Raw genomic sequence first — 6,000 nt, 5'->3', positions numbered from 1 at the left:
CCTTTTGGTACAGGACTAAAAGGATGAGAAGATTGTAGAAGAAAAAGGGGGAAAAGATTAAAATTAAAAGAAAAGGAAAGGAAAAGGGTGAGTAAAAGGGAAGATTGACAAGAAGAGAGGCACATATAGAGAGAGACAAGAGTAATAAGGGGTCATAAAGGTGTACAGTAGGGTATTTGGACCCACACCTTAAAAACTCCCCAACCTCTGGGGGTGCTGGGTTGGGTGGTTCCCTTGACATCTGCAGCTCTTTGCCAGCCTGAGTAGACACAGTACCCAACCTCCACTAAATAGAGAGGAGAAACAATAAATATCATAAATCAAACCAAAACAAACAAACAAAGAGCATTACAGGATAAAATTGGGGAAAAATCAAATAATAGGACAGAACCACTAGCAAAAATGAAGTTCTTATTATTAAAGAAGGAAAAAATGAAAAGTCATATTTACACTTAGAAACATGAAGAAAAAGAAAGAAAAAAAAGGAAAAATCTAAGAGGAACAGTTGAAATAAAAATTTTAAAAAGGGAAAAAATGACAAAAACAAAGCAATATATATATCTTGTTGAATATTGCCTGGGCAACAGGTGATTTTCTGGGGTATGAGATGCTAATCACAATGCTGATACAGCTGTATAAGGTAGGGACTGGAGGCTTCTTTGCCCTCAAATCCTACAGGGTTGAGAGCCTGAATCTCTCCTTAGCCCGCTTTTAGCTAAGCAGAGGCTTTCCCAGGGAAGCATGTGTTCCCGGGATCTCTCCTGAAGTGGCTGCCCGCTTATCCGACATGCCCAAACCAGTTTCACTCTAAGCCCCTGAGGGCCGAGGCTGCAAGGCAGCTCTCCTACAGCCAAACACTGAAAGCTCCACTTTTCCCTAGAGTCTCAGAACCAACCTCTGTGAGCAGTTCAAAGTCACTAAATCACTTGCCCAAGGTCTCCCAGCATGGGCCTCACTCTGGAACACTGAGGGCAGAGCCTGCAGGGCAGCTCTCCCACAATGGCTCCGCAGCCCACAGGCAAACAATGAAACGATGAGAGCTCTGTTCTAGCCCTGCAGCTCACTCCTGAACTCTGGACACTGCTCAAGGTCACTTACACACTTGCCCATGGTCTCCCAAGGTAATTCAACCAAGTGCCCAAGTCCAAAATAACAAAACTCCCTGCAGGGAAAGCCTTCCCTGTCTGGAACCTCTCTGTTGCTGTAGCTATAGCCGCAGCAGATGCCACAGCCTCAGACCCAGTGCAACCACTTGCCACCTCTCCACTGCTTTTGTCCTCCTCCTGGGGTCTAGAAGTCTCCTGCTACCTCTCTATGTCCCCAGAGGGATGTTTCTGAGCAGAGCCCACAAACCAGAGGTACCTGGAGTCTTGTCTCCCCAATCTCACTGTACCTAGTTGCAAAAAAGCTGTTACTCAGACACCATCTTACTCTGCCCCCCAAACAAAGTATTTTTAATAAAGAAAACAACATACGGAAAATATGTTGAGTACAGATCCCAAATTACTGCATTCAAAACAATTCTTTCTGATATTTACAATTTGAAGATTAAGAAATAGAGGAAATTTTCTCTCTAAAACCTATACAATTGGCTCCATGCCCATAGCTCAGTGGTTAGGGCACTGGCCACATACACCAGGGCTGGTGGGTTCAAACACATCCTGGGCCTGCTAAACGACAACTACAACAACAAAAATAAAATGGCTGGGCGTTGTGGTGGACACCTGTAGTCCCAGCTACTTGGGAGGCTTAAGCCCAAGAGTTTGAGGTTGCTGTGACCTGTGACGCCATGGCACTCTACCAAGGGTGACAGTGAGACTCTGTCTCAAAAAAAAAAAAAAAATAAAATCTATACAATTGTATAAGATCTATACAATTTGAAGATTAGAAAATATAGGAAAAAATTCATCTTTTTCAGTGCCATATGCTAAGTGAGAACTAAAATATCATTCAGGAAGATGAGTAAATCTTTCCTTACAGTGATCCTGGTTCCATGGAAGGATCATGTCTTAAAATCATGGTGTATAGGCTAGACACAGTGAAGAACATACAACATACAACGTATGTGTAGTACTTTCTCTAGTCAAGTTTTACTTATAAAATTTGATTTTATATAAATGTTTGATGTAACAGCATTTTATATTAAATGTAATTTTCATGGTAAGTTATTTTTTGCATCTAGTTCCAAAGCAGAATTTGCCTTGATAAACATTCATTTCATTATTTATAAAATATAAATATATTAAATACATTATATTTATTACCTTTATATGACTGGCATAAATAGTTATAAATCTATAATTAGATGCAGTTGGACAAATAAGTTCATGAACTCATCCTAGAAAAAGTACTACACACCTTATTGTTGACTATCACTATAGTCACTTTTGAGAAGCTATACACTGATGCCATCACCTAGTCTACCCTTCGGAGCAATTTTAGAACTCTTTTTCTGGAACGGCCATCAGAGCTGTCATCATATAAGGTCTGACAATTAAGTTCATAAACTTGCCACCTATGTGTCCGTACTGTATAAACAATTCAGTAACGTATACATATTGGTGTCTTACAGCTGTGTTCATGTGGCAGTGTCTTGCTGAGCAGCATTCATTTTTGTGGGTTTTTGTGTGCTATATGATGACACTTCAATGGTCATTCCAGAAAGAGTTCCCAAAGTGCTTTGAAGGTTGCACTAAGCACTGGTGTCAGTGCATAGTTTCCTAAGGGGAGTACTTAGAAAGTGACTGTAGTGATATTCAGCAATGAGGTATGGAGCACGCTTTCTAGGAGGAGTTCATGAACTTAATTGTCAGTATAATGCGTATTATATAAATCTCCATTTATTCCTAATTTATTCTATAAATGTTTAACTTTTGGTAATTTTTATAAATGAAATTTGTAATATAAATAGAACGCATTTATAAAGTATTGAGTTTATAATTATGAATACATTTTATAATATAGATGTATAACTTATTTATAAAATTAATGTCTAAATATAATTTTAGTTCAAAAACTTATAAGTGGTAGAGGGAAAAGAAAGAAAGGAGGCATTTTGAGGCATTTCCTTCTGGATTCCTGTTTTCCCATTTTGATCTCCAGAAGCCAAAAAAAAAAAAAGGTTCAATCAATAACGGAAGAACAGGCTTCCTCATTGTGTGTGTCAGTGGACTGGTCTAAAGCCAGAGGAACAATACGCATTTTAGAGATTCACTAAGTAACAGATGAACGGGGAACCAGAGAACCTATAATTATATTTCACTGCTTAGGTCCTTCCACATGAAGTAGCTGAGTCTCTTTCTGTTGCTGTAACAGAAAGTAGTGACAGCAGAGTAGGATAGTGCATCATCACTTCTCTAAGATTTTGAAGGTCATTAAAAAATGCATTGTCCAAACAATCTAGAAATTGCTTTATGGTGTATCAGTGGGGTGAAACATACTCCAACAGCATGTCAACAAAGTGTCAATCCTAGTGAGAAATACTGGGGAACTATTTAAACCATTCTGTTCAATTAGTTGAGGGGTTTTTTTCCTACTTTTTTTTAAAGGTAGACATCATTGATTGGAACTGACAAAGGTTTTAGCAAATTCAGTTGTAAACGTTAGCTATTTCTGAAGGCTGTTCCGAGTTCATAAAAGCATGTGACCAGCAGAGAGTAAGATGCTGGGTTTATTGTGTTTCTTCAGTACGTTCAGTAAGTATTAAGTTATTAAATTGAAGATATAGAGAAAAGCACTGCTTTACATCACTTCCAGTTATAATTTAATCTGTCAGTTTTTGGTTTTTTTTTTGAGACAGAGCCTCAAGCTGTCGCCCTGGGTAGAGTGCTGTGGCATCACAGCTCACAGCAACCTCTAGCTACTGGGCTTAAGTGATTCTCTTGCCTCAGCCTCTCAAGTAGTTGGGACCACAGGTGCCCACCACAATGTCCGGCTATTTTTTGGTTGTATTTGTCATTGTTGTTTGGCAGGCCCAGGCTGGATTCGAACCCGTCAGCTCTGGTGTATGTGGCTGGCGCCTTAGCCACTTGAGCTATAGTCGCCGAGCCTCATCTGTCAGTTATTTTTACTCATTCTAATTCTTATGGAATTGTCTCTTTTTTCCCTAAGAAACCTAATATATACATAAAACTTCTGAGACTAATATAACCAAATACCCTCATTTCCACTATGTAGAACTGAGCATTCTTAAGCTTGTCAATGCTTCAAGGTTTTATACACACACGCACACACAGAATGTTGTGCTGCAGCCAGTTCATACTTATTCTTGAGAACAATATATTAAATTTTCAGGAATTTTGCCAGCTAGTTGCTAAAACCTCAGTAAATAAAAATTGGCCATGATGAGAATATTACAGTACAGAAATTCTCCTACACTGTAAGTCAGGCTTTTAAAAAAAAATCCTGCTGAACCAGTTGTTAAACATTTATCAACACACTACTCCTCATATATAAAAGAAAACCTTATAGGTAAAGTCAAATCATCCTGGACCCACACTCCCAATCCCATTGTTCTTCCCCCACCTCAAGGGCAATCACCACCATGAATTTGATGCATTATACTAGAACCTCTTCTACACTGTAAATGTCTCACACGTATATGTTAACAATATAGAGTTTAGTTTGGGTGTATTTTTAAATGTACATGTGTTTACACATAATACCACTTGCTTTATTCACCTAACATCTTATTGCATATGAATATAGATCATTCATCTACTATATAGAAGTCTATCATATGAATATACCTTATTTTATCTATCTATACTCCTATTAATGGACACTTAGATAATTTCCAATTTTTAACCATTAGAAACAATGTCAAAATTGAAGGTCGTTGTTCATATGTACATGAGTAGATCTAGGTATATACCAGAAGTGTCATTACTGGATTGTATGCATGTTGGCAGGTTTACCACATTCTTTCTCAAGTATCTAAAACCAATTTATAGGGTGGCACCTGTGGCTCAGCGAGTAGGGCGCCAGCCCCATATATACTGAGGGTATATATGCCAAACTGCAACAAAAAAAAGCCAGGTGTGGTGGTGGGCACCTGTGGTCCCAGCTACTCAGGAGGCTGAGGTAAGAGAACTGCCTAAGCCCAAGAGCTGGAGGTTGCAGTGACCTGTGGCGCCACAGCATCCTACCAAGGGTGACAAAGTGAGACTCTGTCTCAAAAATAAATAAATAAATAAAACCAATTTATGCTCCTACCCAACAATGCATGAGAACTCTTTGCTCCACATTTTAGCCAATATTTGGTACTGCCAGACTTTTCATTTTTGTCAGTCTGGTAGGTAGGAAATGACATAAATGACATCTCATTGTGGTTAATTTGCATTTCTTTGATTACTTATGAGGATTTTTTTTCATATTTATTAGCCATTCTGTTTGCTACTCTTTGGATTTTCCTTCTTTTCCTGCTTTTCTATCAGATTGGGTGCTTTTCTCTTGTTGATGTATAGTTCTCAAAATAATCTATATACTAATACTTGTCTTTGCACTTGATGTGCTTTCTGTGTGGATGCTCATTTGTGCGTGTGTGTGTGTGTCTGTGTATATTTGAGACAGAGTTTCACTTTGTAGTGCTGTGGCGTCACAGCTCACAGCAACCTCAAATTCTTGGGCTTAAGCAATTCTCTTGCCTCAGCCTCCCAAGTAGCTGGGACTAGAGCACCCACCACAGTGCCCAGCTATTTTTTAGAGACAGGATCTCACTCTAGCTCAGGCTGGACTCGAACTCATGAGCTCAGGCAATCCACTCACTTTGGCTTCCCAGAGTGCTAAGATTACAGGCAAGAGCCACCAAGCCCAGCTTCAAGTGTGTGTGTGTGTTGTTGGACAGAGTGAAAGGTGGACTGAGTCTCTGTGGGCTGTGTAAAAACGTGATCTATGAGGGAAAACCGCAGCTTTGGGAGAGAGCCAGACTTGGGGCAGCGGAGGCAGCACAGAGGAAGCATTTATTTATTTTTTATTTTTATTTTTTATTGAATGGTAACT

At 39.2% G+C, this 6,000-nt stretch overlaps 1 pseudogene; it reads left to right on the top strand.

Moving 5' to 3' along the window:
• The first annotated feature begins 619 nt into the window (after positions 1–619).
• Positions 620–6,000, top strand: part of LOC100952478 — a 13,520-nt pseudogene continuing 8,139 nt past the window's right edge.

The sequence above is a fragment of the Otolemur garnettii genome, unplaced genomic scaffold, assembly GCF_000181295.1.
Source record: "Otolemur garnettii isolate 467f Iridium unplaced genomic scaffold, OtoGar3 scaffold00224, whole genome shotgun sequence".
NCBI lineage: Eukaryota > Metazoa > Chordata > Mammalia > Primates > Galagidae > Otolemur > Otolemur garnettii.
This window is presented reverse-complemented; position numbering and strand designations above follow the sequence as displayed.